General features: G+C 37.6%; 1 long non-coding RNA gene across 1 annotated transcript in view; it reads left to right on the forward strand.

Moving 5' to 3' along the window:
* LOC104140310 (uncharacterized) overlaps positions 1 to 18,452 on the forward strand; it is a 57,718-nt gene extending 39,266 nt beyond the window's left edge. Inside the window, exons 2-3 of the long non-coding RNA XR_011140436.1 lie at positions 16,513 to 16,614; positions 17,468 to 18,452. This is a non-coding gene — a long non-coding RNA (uncharacterized lncRNA). The remainder of the gene's footprint in view (positions 1 to 16,512; positions 16,615 to 17,467) is intronic.
* The last annotated feature ends 903 nt before the right edge of the window (positions 18,453 to 19,355 follow it).

Consider the following 19,355-nt stretch of genomic DNA (forward strand, 5'->3'; position numbering starts at 1 on the left):
CAAAGTTCTGTCCGAATCTACTGTTAAGGGATTTTGAAGAGACTCTTAGAGACTCTCTGTGAGAATTTGAGCTGGCAGCTGCCCAGAACCACTTAGTCCACAGGCTCAGAGTAGTAGGCAGAAATTAGGCAATCTGAATATTGCCCTAAGAATTCATTCCATTACTTTGATACTTGAAAGAGCTCTTTTATAAACTCATTAGCTGGAAATAGGAACAAAGCATGATACTCTTACAGCAAGAAGTACAAGAAATTACTATCAGGCTTTTCAACACTAGAAAATACTTCAACATATTGCCTTTTTATAGTCTTCAGCACCTGCTCGTTCTTTTGAAAGAACAAATAAATAAATGTACAAATAAATAAACCGAGTCATCCACAAAATCCTAGCAATAGTATTTTTTTCAGTTGAAGTCCTCTATTTTGAAACTCAAATTTTGGCATCCATTCATTTCCCAACCAGCTGCAGTGTTTCATCCTCTGAAGAGTGCAACTGACATCTGAGAGTCCAGTGCCATTGTGCTAACGACTCCATAAACAACCCCACCAAATCCTGTATGATAAATTTCCCTCTGATTAGTTAAACAGATACTGTATCATGCCAGCGGAAGGAGTTTTTGTTGACCCAGCATCTCTGGAGACACTGGTATGTTTTCCTTTAGTATTTGAATGTTCAGCAACTGGAATAGTGAGAATGACAGCGTATCGGTCAACATTATTCAGTCCTGATGGCCGTTCTTTCCTCCATTCTCTCTTTTTTCTTTTTTTATTTTATCTTTTACTTTATTTTATTTTTTAATGCAGGCTTCTACTGCACCACCAGATTCTGTCTTATAAAAACGAAATCGAGTCGAGTCTTTGAAGGACAGAATGTGAAAATATTGTTAGCTCCAATCACAATATGCTTTTTTTAGGCTATAATCCATTAAAGCTACTTCTGTGTTTTAAAAAGGAAAGAAAAAAATTGCACTCATTTTATGTTTTGAGGTTATTTTATTTTTAGCTCTTGGTTTTATAGTAAATGCATCAGTGGGTCACTTTTGTGCATTATTTTTATATCTTAGTAGTACTATTTCCATGAGCATGTTGGTTTTATAGTGGAGTTTCCACTCAAGGCTGTTAATAAATCTTTCCACAGAAGGCAGGTCTTTATAAATGACTATTGTTAAGGGAAAGTTACTGGCTGCAATGGGTGTGACAACAAATGTGGGAAAGACCTGGCTCTTGGTTATTACTCTTGTATCAGCTTTCCCAGTCTGACTGGAGGAAAGGGATAATTGCGTCTTCCCTTCCCCCCAACCTCTATGCTTTCCTTTGGACAGTAGTTAGATGCATGGTTTTCAGAGAGAAACAAATGACGCGTGGAGGAGTGTAATCACTGTGGCCTGCTCAGACATGAAATATAGACTCTTGGATAGACTTTCAAAATAGTATGACGTGTTCCAGATAAACAGCAACTTACTGTAAAGTGAATGTGAATTGAGTATGCAATGTCTTGGGCTCCTAAAGTAGTAATGTTTTTTCCATGAGATGTAAGGAACATTTGTGATGTTAGCTAACCACTGCAAGGGAAGCCCGTGTATGTGAGTGTCTGATCAACTAGATTTTACAGTTGTATGTCATACGGGGCTCTAATTGCCATGCTTTGAATATTAGAGAACTCAGCACTCTTAATCAATCCCATGGGTTCTGCTATTTCCATTACTTAGTTTCAGTCTCTGTTAAAAACTAGTACTGAGAATTTGTTTCACTTACTTAGTGAATCCCTAAGTGCATTGCTCCTGAAAGCAGATGCTCACACTAAATCTGGATAGTTTATATTCATTCTAAATGAAAACAGCAGAACAGTGGGATGACTGAGAAATTATGACATAAAGCTGACTCAATAGCTACTCAGATGCTTTGACTTCAACTGAGGGCTAAACTACTTCTACCTATTTGCATTACTTATGAAGGAGCAGGTATAATCCACACATAAGTCTCAGCATGGAGGAGTCAAGGCTGTTTGAACGCATTCCAGTGCAGCTCCCATCTTGATCAATGGATGTCTATTATCATATTGAGCAATTCTTTTCGAATATGTCGGTGCAAATCTTAATGGTGAGCACTCTCCATTAAACAGAAGAAAAGCTTTAGTAAATGATGCTTAATGAAGTAATTGAAGATTAAAACATGGCTAAAAGCAGAACTGCAGAACACTGACAATGAGTTGTGAGGAGAAAAGAGAAAGGAGAGATGTATGTAGGCTTAACATCAGTGGGAGCACTCCTGGCTTTTTCTGCATTGTATACAATGAAATATGGTGAATTTTGTTCCCCTGTGATGATGTTCCCTAGCTGTACCCAGGGATTTAGCCCTTCTGGCAAATTGTAACCACAGCAAGGGTCATCAGGTGGTGCTGAGACAAGTTAACCTTCTGGTGGTGTGTTCTTTCTTAACATGAAAACACGATTTGAATCTTGGAATAATAATTAACCATTGTGAGAGGATGGGTTGGTTATGGAACTCTTTGATGTATTTTTTCCTTACTTCTTCAAGAACAAGGAAGTTTGTTTTCTCTTCTTCTTTCTGTTTTGTGTCAATTATTGCAGTGTAGTTGTTCCTTAGAAAGAGGGAATAGTTTGTTAATTTTTGACTGGGCATTGAAGCGTACAGAAAGAGAATCAATCAGCAGTCAGAACCATTTGCAAAGTTCAAGATATATTAGGAGAAAATATATATATATATATATATATATATATATATATAAAATATTGTAAGAGAATTTAAGACAATCTGGTGCAGGACAGCATCTTCTGAGGTCCGTGCAAAACAAGATGTACATTTCCCTGTCCGCATTGCCTGTGAGCCTGAACCTGGATCTCAGATAGTTTGAAGAGGACTATCAGATGCCTATATAAGAGAAAAGAGATCTGAAAGAATCACTAAAGGCGAGAAAGAGGGGAGATTGCATTTCAGTCCACTGTCTCTCTATAAAGGCTAATAATTTTTATGAATAGCTTTTTACAGTTGGGAACTTATTCATTAGTACCCAGACAGTGGTCACCAAACCTGTTGAGAGATGTCGTTAGAAAGCTATATCAAATGGACAAGAGTTCAGCCTTTCTTAGATTTGTACCAAGACAGCTGAAAAAAGCATTGAGATGAACATACGGGCAGATTTTGGCAAGATCCAAGCAGCTACTGATATTTTATATTTCAGTGAGAGTTGAGCTGATTTTAAGTGCCTCAGATTTGTTGCTCACTGTCCTATAGGACCAGATTACAAGAAAGGAAAGCCATAAACACTCCTTGGGTGATATTACTGTGATACTTTGGTTTCCCAGAAAAGGTATCTGTTAAGTGACTGGTGAGTTAGGTGATTAGCTTGAGGAAAAATTAAAAAAAATTATACTCAAATATTCAGCATTTCCTGAAAATGAGACCTTTTAAAAACGCACACTAAAATGAAGGTACATAAAACAGCATACATCACACGCTAATCAGTCTATTGATCGTTTGTAATGGAGGAGGACTCTACAAACATCTTTCGTGATATAAAACCCTGACTTCCATATTTGGGCTAGTGTGAACAAGGATAGACATGTTTCAGCTCAAGGAAGTAAGCTTTTTGGATGAATTTTACCTCAATGAATTTAATGTCCAATCTCTCTTTGACTACAATGAGGCCAGAATCTAAAATTAAGTTGTGGATGTGTTTTCTGATGAAACTTTACAAACTGCATACCTGTATACAAAAAATGGGTTTTTCAGTAAGCTTGGAGTAAAGTTCAAACAAGGAAGTAAACATGACTCTTATTGTTAGAAAACCCACACTTGTTCTTTTTCAGTCTGCTCTTCCTCAGAAACTTTTATGTAGAAGATCAGATGCAATTGGTAGATACTGTAAATTTTCTTGAAGTAGAAGTTTCTTCCCTTCATAATTATTTTTTTTTACGTGTAACACTTGGTTTCTCATTTCTCGCTTTCCAAGTGAGATCTTGTGCTAAAAATAGTAATTGGTGGAGTGTAATTAAACTTGAGGAGGATCTTATCTGAAAGCAGTATATTGTAGTAGGAAACTGTGTTAATTAAAATAGACCATTTACAGAAAGTATATTATTTTGATTATCTGGACCTATTTCCTTCTGGGGGATGAATTCAGTACCGATATATCCTTATTTCTGCAATTTTTGGCTCTGAAATACTATCCTTATTCATTGTCATTAAGATGAGTATACTTCAGCATAATCCAGCCTTTAGCTATCAATTATTTATGAATCTGTAGCCACTGATGGATCTTTTTCCTAAAATTATGCATAAAAAAGAGTGACAATAGCAAGTTTGTCAGTACATAATCAAAAGATACTCTGGTCCAGAAATTTCTCCTAAAATATATCTTTGTTCATCTTTTTCTTCAGATTTAAGTTCCAATCCATAGCTCATTAAAGGCAAGAGAAAGGATTTCATTCAGTTTTGGGCCTGGTATTTGCTGATCTTTATGTGGGAAATAAAGATACTCAGGAAGCAGGTGGTGACTCCAGAGAAAACACCTCTGTTTATTTGTATTCATCAGCTGATCATTTTCATTTTTGCATTGCAATGCAGCTGATGTTCTTCCTACAAATACTGAGAAGTTTGCTTTTGAAAAAAGCAAATGTTGGAATATATTCTATAAACATCGCGTAAGTTCTTGTATAAAGTTACATTTTATAGGAAATTTTACTAGTCTTATATCCATTAGCCAAAAATCTCAGGTGCTTAAGTCTGTGGAAAAATAAGCTACTGTCTGTTGAAGTTTCAATAAAAGTCAAAAAAGTTGATGTTAAAGAAAAACTGACATACAAAACTAATATTAGTTCAAAGACGCCAAGGATTTTTTTTCTTTTTCAGTTTATATTGCGTACATTAGAACTCTTCAAGAGTTTATTTCTTTCAAAAGTCTTAGATTTTTTTAAATGTTAATTCTTACTTTGAAGTTGAAGAGGAACAACAACATGGGTTCAGAAATTTGTTCTTTTCATATCCCTTTTAAGGATAGCATTTTTTACTTTGTTTCCTTTTTCCAATATTTTCTCTGTAGATATCTGTTAATTTTTCTGACGTAGAGGGAGGCATACACAAAAATCAATTCAAGCATTAACAGTGCAGAAAAGAATTCATGATATCACAGGTAACAGGAATACAACTCACTCTGTAATATGACATGGAGTAACTAAGATAAAATCATGTTTTTTCAAGGTCTTAATAGGGAAAGTATTGTAAACCCCTGCTTTGGAGTTTCTACAATAGATGAATGCTGAGCATTGACATCTGATCATTAAGCACATCTAAATTGCCTATCAGTCTGCTTGTTTTTCTTTAATTATAGTTCTACCTACCTAAAAGTAAACTTAGTAATAATTTTCACATAGACGGCATAATGTTTCCACTGTGAATCATCAAGTATACCTCTGAACTCTCCTTTCTTCTTTCTTAATTTTGAAAAAAACGTGAATTTTTTTTTTTGTAACAACACATACACCCAGAGTTCTGAAGGAGTTCATTTTATTGCTTACCTTAAAATTACAAAAACAAAAAAAAGGGTGAAAGAAAATTAAAATGTTCTCTACAGTGTTTGTTTACCTTACATGCAAATTTTGAACCCACTTCAAACTCTGTGAAGTCAGTGGGAAAACTGTGGATTGCTGAGGTATAAAGTAAAATATCCACTTGGAGGGTCACAGCCAAAGTTATTACAATTCAGCATAAACTGAATTTCCACATAATTGTTGCACTGCTTGAATTAAATATGCAAAGCTTGAATTAAATGCTAAACTGAATATTACTCCCCAACGTTTAATGTGTTTATCTAATATCTATTTCAGAGTAAATTCTGTGAATCGTTCCCAGTGATCGTGATCTGAAGGACTGAAATCGTGGATTTGCCAGGAAGCTTTGCCATGGATATTAGATAGGCTGTCAATGGATAAGAGTGTCTTTGACTGTGGTCTTCTGTTTTTGAATGGTTGAGTTGTAGTCAGTTTCTCTTTCCCATTTTTGTTTAATAATAGTCCTGCTATTACTGCATCTCTGATACAAAGAAAATATTTCAATTCTTTTTTTTTTTTTTAAGTAAGCCCCCCAACTTTGTGGCTAGCAATTTTTCTCCTTGCAAATTCAAAAGACTTGCCATGAAGTTTTCTTTCTATCTAGGAGAAAGTGTAGTAATGCCAGCAATTCTGGCATCATTTGTGGGCTGTGGAGTTGGTTTTCAGGACATTATAAAATAACCATTGCTTATAAAAGGCAATCTATCAGAACAACTGTGAAATGACAGATACGTAAGTGTCTTATGCTATTATCCAGCTCTTCTCCATAGAAATTAGTAGAAAACATAAGTTTGGCAACCTCATCTCTCCTGTCTGAGTAGCAAGAGAGTCTTGTTTGCGGAGCCAGTGCTCATGGCAGAATATGGGAATCAAACAATAATACAGGTCCCTCCTCCTAGCAAATTCCTGGCATGGCAGCTCCAAAGGACAGGAAGGGGCAAAACAAGATAAAAAAGCCATTGTTATGTCATTCCCTTTCAATGATTTCCCATAAGGCTCTGCGAAGGCTACTTAATCACCAGGTCACAATAGCTTCTGTTATCATTTTACAGTAAAGATCTGCATTCATGCTATGTATGAAAGTGCACAAGATTGGCCATTATGTATTGTGCAATTAATTGTCTTAAGTTATTAGACCATGGCAGAAAAACCCTTATTCTTTGCTGCACAAAAATATTACACATGAAGCTGAACATCCTACCTCTTGCATGATGGCAGATATCTTTTACAGAAAGATTTTTGACATGCTCAGTGATGTCATAAACTAAGGGTGGGATATTGGGAGGTTTTGGTTTAATCAACTAAGAACTATTTCAGATACTTGCAACCTGTTTTCCCTAGTAGGATCTTGCTGAACCACGTTTTGACTAAGTCATATTTATAATGTGTACCTAAAAGCTGATGATCACATTTGTGCTGTCAAGAAGGGTATAAGAGCAAACATATGGCTTTATCTTTAATTAATACAAATGATGTAGACTTTCAGAAATTAATATAACAGTGTTTATTTGTACCAGTAAATATTTTTCTCCAGATTCCTATATTACTGTAACTTCCCTATCTCTATGTAACATAAAATAATATATTTTCCTAGGGCATTATAAAATATAAAAATCATTTAAATTACACATGTAAAATAAATGAAATATATTTTAATGAGTTCCAACTTTGGGACTCGTAAATGTGTTTCTTCATGTAAGGCCTGATCAAAAGACCGCTGAAATTAATAGAAAAGGTCCCAGAGATTTCTATAGATTTTAGATTGGTCCCTTGCTAAGATTTAATTCCACACAGTTTAACTCAAATAAGTCACATGTGGACATGGTCGGAAACTGTGGTTTAGTTTTGTGAAAATTTTCAAGGAAAAAATAACACTTAAAATATTTTTTCCATTTTCAATAAAATCAATTAATAATCCTAGACATAATGTTTTGGCTGTGTCTTTGACAACTAAGAAAATAGTTCTGGGATTTCTAGACATGCTATCCAGCATATAATGTTAGATAATAAATCCATTTCAGAAGTTCCTGAAATTTTTTGTGATTGATTTGCTAATATAAGGAGATGAAATTAGTCAAATATACCATTTGCTTTAAAATTATGCTCTCAACTTGAGTGCTTATAGCTATTTATTTGAGTTCTATATTTTTTTTTCATGTTTGTTCTTTTAGCTTGCATGGTTTCAGTACCCGTTCAGCCTGAATAATCCATTTTTTCAGATCCAGTAACTATATTCTCTTATACCTTCACATGGCACACAATGATGAGAATTAATTTCAAATTTTACTTGTTTCTTGTATATTTTGTTACAAAATCAAAACAAACCCATGAAACTCTACCTTCAAAATTTCCTGTCTTTCTAGGGACATCAAAAGTATATAATTTTGTTCACAAGATCAAATATTATTCTATAAATACACCAAATTTCATTGTTGTTTTGGAACCCCCAGACAAGCCAGTTGTTCCAAAGGTGGACGTATTTTAGGGAACACTAGTTGGAGTTTTAGACTGAAATATATATCTGACTATATATATATGTGTGTGTATATATATATGTATATGTATATGTATATATATATATATATTCTATATATATATATTCTATATATGTGTGTGTGTGTGAAATGTTTATATCAAGCATGCATATTTGACAGGACAATATATTCCACTTGAACATGTATATTTCATTAATACTAATCCCTGAGCTTTCACAGGCCACTTAGAGGCCTTCGCCGTGTTGGGCTTTCAAAGGTTTTCCATAGCTGCTTCTAAAATCTTTTGATTGTATCATGAGTAGGAATTAATACTTCTTTCTGAAAGCTGGACATTAAGCTAGGTTTTTCTTTGTTTTATTTTAAAATAGGAAAATTCTGTGGAGCAAAGTCCTTCAGCTTTGCTTGAGCCAACCCACTGTTGTCAAGTGGTGCCACCAGTGGCAGATATTCAGTGACTGTGATGTAGATACACTCCTTATACACAATAGTAGAGTAGACAAGGTAAAAGGAACTGGCATATAAAAAACAGTAGTCCTGCTAGTACACAGTATGACATAATGTAGCTCATTGCTTGAACTCTGAAAATAGAAATAAGGAAAATATGTAGGAAATTTTTATTTATTTATGTTCAGACTGATGAGGTATACTGATAGTGATAATGGAGGGAATAGAACGATACTCTGGTAATTACTGGTCAAGTGCTGAAAGTCATTAACAGAGGAGAAATACCTGAGCTTCTGGTAATTTACTGATGTTTCAGACCAGAAAAATAAAAGACATAAAATTAATGCCTGACTTTTAATGTAGCCGTCAGTAGTTTGCACAGAGTTTTCTTAGAGGAAATGCCTGTATAGTAACTAAATGTGAAACTTAGTATTTGGTACTTTCCATCTCTTGTTTATGAACCCAGTATTACACTGAAATACAGGGCAGTTTAGGTTGCTGTAGGAATAAAGACTCCAGAATCCTAATGACAAGATTTCCATTTCTCCAATACATTTATAACTAAGTTTATGCTTATTTTCTAAACTATTTTTATATTTCCACATACCTGGCTGCTCTGAAGTCACTAGAGGAGGAAGCCTCAGTGAAGACACGAAGTGTCTGAGCAGCCAGGAGGGTTGAGAGAGTCTGGTCTTGTTAGCTGAGGCATTTGAAGACTGACCAATTTGTACCAAAACTAGACCATTCAAAGTTTTTGCTTGCATTTGCAAAGGGATGTGTATGTTTCCACTGACTCATGAAGAAGTCTGACTTTGAAAGGCTATTTTAAATTAAAGAGAAGCATTCCAAACTACCAAGAACATTCAAAATCAAACTCAACTACTTTCTGTAAGAGCCATATTTTCCACCTCTAGAGAAGACTTGTTCCAGCTTCACAGATGGAGAAATAATGACATCCAGTGGCCTGTTACCTCACCAGACTGTGCCCATGTTTGTTGTGTTCTTTAGCTTACCTCTCCAGGCACCAAAGTGGAAAACACTAGGAGAACTGAGCCTAAACCACCATTTAATATAGTTCAAATTACATATGTGGCCCAATTGCAAATGGTCCAATTTGCATATAAACCACTCCATTTGCATGCTCCTCCTCACCAGAGCTTGGTTACAAAGGGATACAGATTCTGACCTCCTATTTTGAAGCTCAGAGTAATTACTTGGGAGTTTAGTCAGAATATTGATTGGAGCACTTAATCAGAATATTAGTAAGAAAGCACCCTTACTTCTAAACAGAAGTAATACATATTTATATAGTGTGGCTTTTTAAACATATCACAGAATCACAGAGTGGTTGAAGATGGAAGGGACCTCTGGAGATCACCCAGTTTAACCTCCTTGCTCAAGCAGGGTCACCTAGAGCACATTGCCCAGGATTGTGTCCAGATGGCTTTTGAGTATCCCCAAGGAAGGGGACTCCACAACCTCTCTGGGCAACCTGTTCCAGTGCTCAGTCACTCTCATAGTAAAGAAAATTTTCCTCATGTTCAGATGGACCTTCCTGTGGCTCAGTTTCTGCCCGTTGCCTCTCATCCTATCGCTGTGCACCACGGAGAAGAGTCTTGCCCCATCCTCTTGACACCTTTCCTTCAGATACTTAAATACATTGATGAGATCCCACCTCAGTCTTCTCTTCAGCAGGCTGAGCAGTCCCAGCTCTCTCAGCCTTTCCTCATATGAGAGATGCTCCAATCCCTTCATCATCTTTGTAGCCCTCTGCTGGGCTCTCTCCAGTAGTGCCATGTTTCTCTTGTACTGGGGAGCCCAGAACTGGACACAGTACTCCAGGTGAGGCCTCACCAGGGCTGAGTAGAGGGGCAGGATCACCTCCCTCGACCGGCTGGCAACACTCTGCCTAATGCAGCCCAGGAGACCATTGGCCTTCTTGGCCACAAGGGCACACTGCTGCCTCATGGTCAACTTGTTGTCCACCAGCACTCCCAGGTCCTTCTCCACAGAGCTGTCTTCTAGCAAATCAGCCCCCCAGCCCATACGGGTGCATGGGGTTATATATATTTAAAAGATGCATATAAATATAATTTATATATATATATACGTAGGGTCGGAAATCCTTCATGACCCAGATACTATCTGTTAATGCATAGCTATATAGTGTAAATAAGTATATATACCTATATCTTCACTGACTAGTAAAATTCACACAATGGAGATATTTACCCTATTTAGAAATATGTTTTGTTGTTGACAAAATAGGCTTGATCACAAATAGGCTGTGATCCATGTGAATGAGGTGGACCATTTAGATCAGACCTTAAAATCCACAACTTTTCTCCTTAGCTGGGACTGTAGTTACTTTTTGTAACTTTTCATTAAAAATTAAGATTTGCCTCATTCACTCAAACAAGACTTTCCTTCTTTGGCTAGTATTCCCTGCCCCAGAAATGGCAGGATTTCCATTCCACTCTTCTTATTACTGGTGGTATTGGTATTGTAGCAACACATGGAAACTTGAGTAACAGACCAGCTCCCATTGTGCCAGGTGCTGTCCATGCACAGAACAAAAGCTGGTTCCTGCTCCAGGACTTTAAGCTTGTTAAGTGCTTTGGGCTGAAAAACGTTGAGTGAATATAAAAATATTACAGCTCGTTCACCAAATTTGTTTAAAAAGATAATCAGGCTCTAAAGTGATCTGATTTAATGAATGTGTGTAGCAATATATGAAATTTCACTGTGGCCCCATGTGATTTCATAATGATATGTGCCACACTTAATTCTCATTCATACTAAAGCCAGTTTGCAGTGCTTTTACAATGAAAAGCTTAAATTAAATGCAAAAATGGGCCCAGGGGATGTATTCTTTTCCTGCTGCTAGGGCCAATGATAGGACTGAAAAGAGAGGGATGGGTCCTTGGAGCGATTGTCCTTGGACCTGGAAAAGTGCTCAAAGAGGCCAAAGAATCCATCTCCTACTCGTAGTCCCTGCAAGAGTTGCTGCCTTCACTCTTCTTTTTACCACTTTTTCTCCACCTACTGTGATCCTTTCTGGCTGCCCCACTGTGGATATTTTAAAGTTTCCATGCTGAAATCAGACATCGTTATCTGAACTGAACTGTAGCAAACAGTCCAATGTTAAGAACATCTAAAGACATCAGGAGATTTTCTGGATTTTTTTTTCAACAGTGCTTTAATAAGTATTATTAAGTGCATGAAGTTATAATCATCCAAGGACTTTCAGATTTGGTTGTGATCAGCTCAGTTGTTAACATATAGAAGACAATAATTGATTAACCCAAGTGTCCATTTATTCTGCAGTCCCTTTCCCTGCAGAGGCCTGTGTATGCATAAAGATAATATGGTTCTTCTTTAGTCTAGCCAGCTTCTAACAGCCTCAGACTTACGAACTTTTGAGCCTGAGGCTATATCCTGGTGTTTTTTATTGTCCCCAATGGCTCTTTCTCCGATTAATTTCTCTAATGATTTTGAACATATGTAAAATTTTGGTAACTACAGACTATATAGAAAAGAGTTTCACTGTTTAAATGTATGCAGAATGAGCAAATATTGAGTTTTTACTTATTTTAGGACCTGCCACCTGATCATTTTACTGGTTTCCCTTAGTTCCTGTTATAAGAGATAGTCAACTGCTGGCCCCTTCTCACTGTCTCCTTGCCAGCTGGGAGATCTCTCCCACATGCCTCCTCCACATCAAATGCCCGCTATAGCAGCTCAGCTCCCTGGCTGACAGTGAAGTCACAGAGACCAAAGCCAAGCATGGAGACATGTCAGCTCAGATACTCCTTAGGACTACTTCACTTAAACAGGAACAAGATACATAAATCAGACAACATTTGGTAGCACAGTTATATCTTTTCATCTATTTTAGATTGGGAGAAGACTTCAGATACTAAAACTGTTGATTACATTAACATGACATTAAGATAAATACAAAACTGGCATAAAACAAAACAACCTAACTGTTAGATTATGAGTGTTTCAAAGAGCAATTACAGAATCAGCAAGGATATAAGAAGAGCTTCCTTAGGTTTAAACTCTATCGCTGCTCCAAAGCAGTGAAGTAGCCATTGAGTGATGCCACGGGTCTCACAAGTAGAATCACAAGGTACAGGAGGAACCTGGCTACATAAGCATCTAAACCATTATTTGTTTGGGACTTCCCCCCTCCCCCATTCCCAGTGTAGAATAGCTTAAGCATTAGGTATTTTTAATTTCTTATAACTTGTGAGAAACTGGCTAAGTTGGCAACTGTAAAGAGGCTGGGGCTATATCACAGTCTAATAAAAGCCCTAATAAAAATTTTAAACTGGTTCACACATCTGCAGTCTGTTGGGGGGGTATTACATAATATGTGCCGTTTCTTCTGTGCTCCCCACTATCCCACTGGTTCTTATGGGGGGAAAAAGTGTTACTATGACGTCCCCTAGGCACTTTTATGGCCTTCTCTGAACCACCACCATCTTCAGACAAACCTCACGAGAATTTATTAGAGGGATATAGGTAATTCTCTGAAGTGCCTATAATTCTCACTTCTCAAGATTGTTTGAAAGTATTACCTACCTTCTGATCCACAGATTCCTTCAAAGGGAGATAAAAATACATGTCTGGTATTTTTATACCCTGGATAAAAATAATCAAGCTGGTCCTCTGGGTCCCACCAGTGTTTTAAAACATTTGTTCCTTCAAGTGCTGTGATTTTACCACATGATCCACAAAAGAAAGCCCACAATTAATTTTCAAGATTTGAAAATAAATGAATAGAGCTGTTTAAGCCCGTGCACATCCAGGAGGTTGCGGAGTTTTTCTCATTCTAAATGTTTTTAGAAGATGAAGTAGATTGAGCTAATAGTATCTTGTTGGTTATTCCTCCTTTTTGTATGTATCAGGGTGCTATGTCCAGTGGGACGTACAGTGGGATTTCACAACATTTGATCAGGCAATAAGATTCAGACCTTGCCCAACCGAACCAGTTTTTCAATGGCCAAAGATGATGTTCGATAATACAAAGCTACAGCCTTCCCTTGAAATGTAGACCTACAGCTCCATTATGCAGTCTTTACGCACTCAACTCACCACGTTGCATGTGCTTCCCATGGATCATGCTTCTAGCATCGCAACAGAACCTGAAAAGCCACACTGCAAAGCCATCTGAATGCCCTTCGATTACAGAGTTTGCAGTATTTCAAGATACATTTTAAAGATGTGCAAGCTGCCTTTCTTTCTCTATTCTTTCCATTCAAAGGAAGTCATTACAGCAAAATGCTGAGAGGCCGGGGGGAACAGTGTCTCGCAGGAGCTGGTAGAAATTTACTTTGAACTCCAATGAAGAACACTTCCACTCTGTTTATTACTAAATCTACTGGCCATAGATGATCCAAGGCTCATAAACTTGGGTATGATGGAACTCTCTAAGGAACTATTAGAGAGAGAAAGAGAGAGACCCTCTGTCATTATGACTGTAAGCAAAATAGTGATTGAATGAAACAAATCATTCTGTGCTCTCAGAAGATTCATGGTACACAGCAGCTATTCTCAGACTGCTGAAGGAAACTGAGAGGGCGAGATGCTCGTTCAAGTATCAACATCACCTTTTTTTTATATATATAGTTTTTCTGAGCTCCCTGGAATTACCTGCTTTATATTTTAGAACAGTTTTGACGATTATGACAGAATTTTAGGCAAGTTTATTTGGGAAAGGAAAATTTGTTTTATATCACAAAGTACCCCAAATTGCCAAAATGAGGATGAAGGGGAAGCCCTGGTTTTTACTTTTCACATTAATTATTTTAATTTATTACCTCACCTTATGAATTTAGTGTGTTATCTCTTCATGATGGTCCCATCATATAAGGTTCAATCTTAAATGAGAATGATTATCTTCAGTTCACATATATGTTAGTGGGAACTGAAAGATGCAATGAGCAGGAGCAAAAGAGAATTTATGTGGCTAACATGGGCATTACATGATAATCCAAAACTCTGATCCTGAAAACCTCTGCTCAGCTGTCGCCTCTCTGTAGAGACATTTAAGCTTCATCACTACATTTATTTTTGAAATTCCTCAGATGTCAGTCCAGAGAGGCAAACATAACTTTGTAGACTGGTGGCAATGGCACTCCCTGGAGTCCAAGAGAAATCAAAGACCCAAATTTTTTTTGAGGCTATTTTATGTGCTGGCTGCTAACTGTGGAACGTGTCTGTGAAGCAGGACTGGGCACCTAGGTCTTTCTTATCCCTGTGAGTACCCCAGTGACTAGGCTACAGGAGTAGCCCTCTCCCTGCTCTAACAGCAGGAGAAGCCCAGAGGCTCGATAGATGCAGATTTGCGGCAGCTTGACACAGAAGTGGGAGCTGATCTCAGGTCTCACGTTCTCAGGAATACTGTAGCCCCTTGCTGTTGTTTTACAGGAAAAGCATGACTCTGCTTTGGCCCTGAAAGGGTGGATAAAGGCTCTCCTTTCAGGCAAAGATAAAGTGAATTCGCCTTTGGCACCGAAGCTTCAAAGAAACACTGGTTTAAGACAAAGACCTGTCCTCAGAGTTTGCATGAATATGCTAGGGAACTCTGTTCAGCTCGCAGGTTGTTCTGACATATTCCGCTGTACTCATCTAAGCCCATGGCACAGATTCCTAGGAGTTAGTGATTGATACCTATCTGAAGCTGATAGCTGCTGGAATGCTTAACTAGGTCTGGCTGGGTTAACCATTTAAGAAAATGATTAGTTTTAAAAAGACTTAAACATATGCACTCACTTAAAGTCAAGCCAAGGACTGAACCAAAATCCAAACTCCTTTGAAATCTGAAGTTAATAATTGGCATGACTGGTCACAACATTTACGGTGACTGAAAAATAAAAATGTCTATCAAGTTGCTCTCTTTGTAAATCTCAACTACAGTACAGGGGAAAATGCAATAAATGTTAAGAACAATTTTACAAGACACCTGTAAGCTTTGGTTTATATTTATAAAACTAGGACTAATCCTTGAAAAATAAAAGATAAATTCTTATCTTCCTTGTCAAATTTTTATAATCCTTTTTTTGTGTTTGCATGATCTCATGAAAATAGAAGAACTATTCAGAAAAGAGTTTTACTCCAACTGCTCTTTCCAGGGGTAAAGAAATAACAAATTAACAAAAAATAAGTCATTTTAGCAGGGTAAAGAAATAATGAATTAACAAAAAATAAGTCATTTAAGCAAACAAAATTACTCTCAACAGGCAAAATATGTTGCAACTAAATCAGAAGAGTATATTCACAACAGTCCTTTGACTTATATATGTGTATTCCTGTTGTCAATATGTTAAATGCTCTTCGTTGTTGACTCTGGAATAAAATAGTGTGTAACATGGTTGAACACAGTATTTTATCATTACTGTAATTATGTCATCTATTACCATCGTTTTAGCATTCAGTTAGGATCAGGACGTGCTTGGCATGTTTCAAACAAACTAATGAACAAGTCTCTCATTTAAACATCTGCCTTCCACATAGTGGTAAGATACAGGAGATGGGGCTGGAACTCAGTCGAGATGACAGAGAGGGAAAGAGTGACGGCAGAAGGAATAGCCAAATATAATAAATACCTATTAAAATCAATAACAGCTTTTCCATCGGCTTAAGTAACTTTTGGACCAAATCCTAAATGTACCATTTGGAGGATTTATAGGTTTCTTTCAATAGACATGAATAAAAGCCTTTTTTATTAAATTATGCATTTGCTGCTGTGGCTTATGGAAACGGCATGCCTATCTACTACTAGTATGACGGACCTCAGTTCTAACAACACTTATGCATTTGTTTAGCTTTACATGGTGAATAGACATAGTGTACAGGACTGAGGCTTTTCTTAATTGTATAACATTTTTATCTGGAGATGTACCAAATCCAGACCTACTTTTCTCTGACATTTGTTTTTGTTTTTAATCCCTACTCTCTCATTCTGGCTCCTTGAATCTGCATTTCTTTGCACAGAGCACCACAGGGAGTTGTATCCACACAGAATGGACAGTAGCCTGATGGACAGGGCGTCCTCATAGAGACACAGGCGCAAAACATGGGGCTCTTGCTCCTGAGGTACGTACTCTCAGGCCTGAGTATTATATGGATGACGTCGTGCCACCAAAAGAGCAAGCTGAGCCTGCCAAGTACTTTGAAAGAACAGTTATGCTCAGAAGATAGTCTTTTTGGCCTTGAATCTCAAGTAAACAAAGAGAGTTAAACTCGGGAAAAAGATTGTATTTCAAAGTCAGTAAGCTTAGGTTCTCCTGTTGGGTAGATTGAGGTTGCTGTATACTCGTCATGTAGATTTTTTTGGTTATCCTTTTCAGGTATGAGACATGTGCAATCCTTCAAAGAGATAGCCTAAGTGCAGGGTCATGCACACAAAATGTAGGCGTTAAGCCCTCTGAAAGTACGGTTTGATGATGCAGTCCAGTACATTTATCACTGATACCGTAAGGAGACAGTCATTCCCCAGCACCACCCACGTGCCCCTGCTGTGCTGTTCTGCCAAATCCTGAACTGATTCACCTCACTAAGCACTGGTAAGCTAATTTAAAACAATGTGAATTGTTTTAGGGAGCTGAACTGACCTAAAGAAGAGACCAGGTAGTCCCTGAGCCTTCACAAGGGCCAGCAGCAGAGGCAGAAGGATGAGCAAAGAGAGCAGCACAGCTTTTTCAGAGGCAGCAAGCCTTTAGTTTAGCTCAGCTGATTCATCCAGCTGTAGCCTAGCTTGCAAACGGCTAATGCCTTCATGGCATCTAGCTCTACTTTTCTGCTACTTTTCTTTCTTTAAAGGTAACAGTGCAAATTTCATTAGAGTGCCTGTTGTGAGCAGCGGTTGCATTTTGTTTATTTTCTGATTTAGGTGAGATTTCCTTTCTTTCCTATAGTTAAGTCTCCCTTTTTTCTCTATTTCTTCTAGTTGCAGTGACCACACAGGGAACAACAGCACAGACATCCTTGCCTGAGAGGAAAGGGCATCCCAGCGTGCTATCTTGAGCTGTTGTTGGAGAGAGACCGCTGAAGGCTCAGCGGTAGGAGAGATAAAGAAAGCCACTTCATTCCAAAAGGCACTTCTCAGTGCCTAAAAAGGCAGTTTTAACTAAGAAGGCAGCTGTGAAATAATGCTTTGACTGTTTGCAGTGATCCTATATATCTGGCTATGAACTCACTGATAACATAATAACATTTTTCTAAGGGGAAAAGGAGGCTGGGTATGTAACAACTATAAGGAAACGTATCGTGTATCACGCAGCCTTATTTAGGCAGCTCAGCGAAGGACTTATGCCCATGTTTAATCACATGCTTATACCATTAGTAATGCTAACATGCTTAAGCTACTAGCAGCATGAAGATGGATGGGCATGTGCTCAAAAATGAGGCATGGAGTTCACTGCTTTTAAGAATTCTGGCCTTAAAATGGTGCTGATGGTACATGGAAATCTTTGGAAACATTCTGCATTATTTGTAGAAATACTTCTACAGGAAAAAAAATTCCTTGCTTTGGATTTTCTCTTTCAGGTTCCTTTCTTAAAAGGATTTGCCTGAAAAACTCATGAGCTTTTTCTATTCTACAAAAATACATAAATAATGCTTTATTTTACAATGTTTGCTCTGCAAATTCTGAGCAATTTGCTCTGAAAAACAGAAGTCAGTGATTTAGCTGAAAAGGTTCCTGGAACTGCTGAGGGGAAGACCCAGTTTTTTTGTCATCCCCACAGTGCTTGAGTCACCAGATCCTACTGCTGCTTTATTTCAATTTGTCTTTTTAGTGCCAGGAATATCTGCAAGCTTCATGAAGTAATGCTTCTTCCATGTTAAGCTAGAAGATATAATGAGCAGATGTTTTGGACACTGAACTCAAAATCAGGTTATTTAGAGATTTAATAAATCTATACTATGCTTTCCTTCGCTTCTACATGGCTTCTTCATTTAAATTATTCACATCCTTTTATTTAAGGGCTGCATGTGGAAAGAAAGGGGTCTTCAGGATGAATTTAAGTCAATAGAAGGAAATAGAAGGATAACAGAAGAGAAAAGGATAATCTCCCATGGACATAAGCAGAAAAAAAAAAAAAAGGAGAACTAGTATGGAGTGTCCTGTTAACCTCTTCCAAAAACTGAAGATACTGCACTTTTGATGAAGACTAGAATAAAATCACTATTAAAAAACTTTCAAGGTTCAGAAGCATGTAGTCGATTCTTTAATTTTTCACATTGTACATTTCCAAAGTCCATCTAGGGCTAAAAGCAGGAGTGCCAAAATACTCTGAGAAAGATTCATTTCACAATGTTGCTGGACCTAACAGAAGCTGAACATGGAAAGAAAATCATGAAAAATCCATATTGCTTGAGATTTATTGACAGTTTTGTAGATCCCAGATGTTTTAATGATTTATGTAAGCTACAACTATTTGAGAGCTTATCCAGACTCAATGCCAAGATGTTGAAAATTTGTCTATCACTTCTCTTAATGGCCCACGGAACACGAAGCGGTGAAGTAAGTGTGTTTTTCCCTTAAACAATGGAATAGCTGATGAGGCCAATGGGAGAACACAGCGGGGGTGGGATACTTACTCACATCTGCTCTTCGACCAGAGACCTAGGCAAACCACTGCTTGTTGATAGGGACAACCGCCACACAATATAAATATGGATCTAGGCATGGGTGGGATACCAAAGGCCTCCGCTTCCATCAACTCTGTTCTGGAGCTGGAGCTGGAGAACCAGCTCTGAAGTCGAGATCCAAAGTGGCTGCTGGATCTGTACGTTGCTTGTCGGAGACTTGGTCGTACTCTACAACCTAATCT

This window comes from Struthio camelus, chromosome 3 (assembly GCF_040807025.1).
Source record: "Struthio camelus isolate bStrCam1 chromosome 3, bStrCam1.hap1, whole genome shotgun sequence".
Lineage (NCBI taxonomy): Eukaryota > Metazoa > Chordata > Aves > Struthioniformes > Struthionidae > Struthio > Struthio camelus.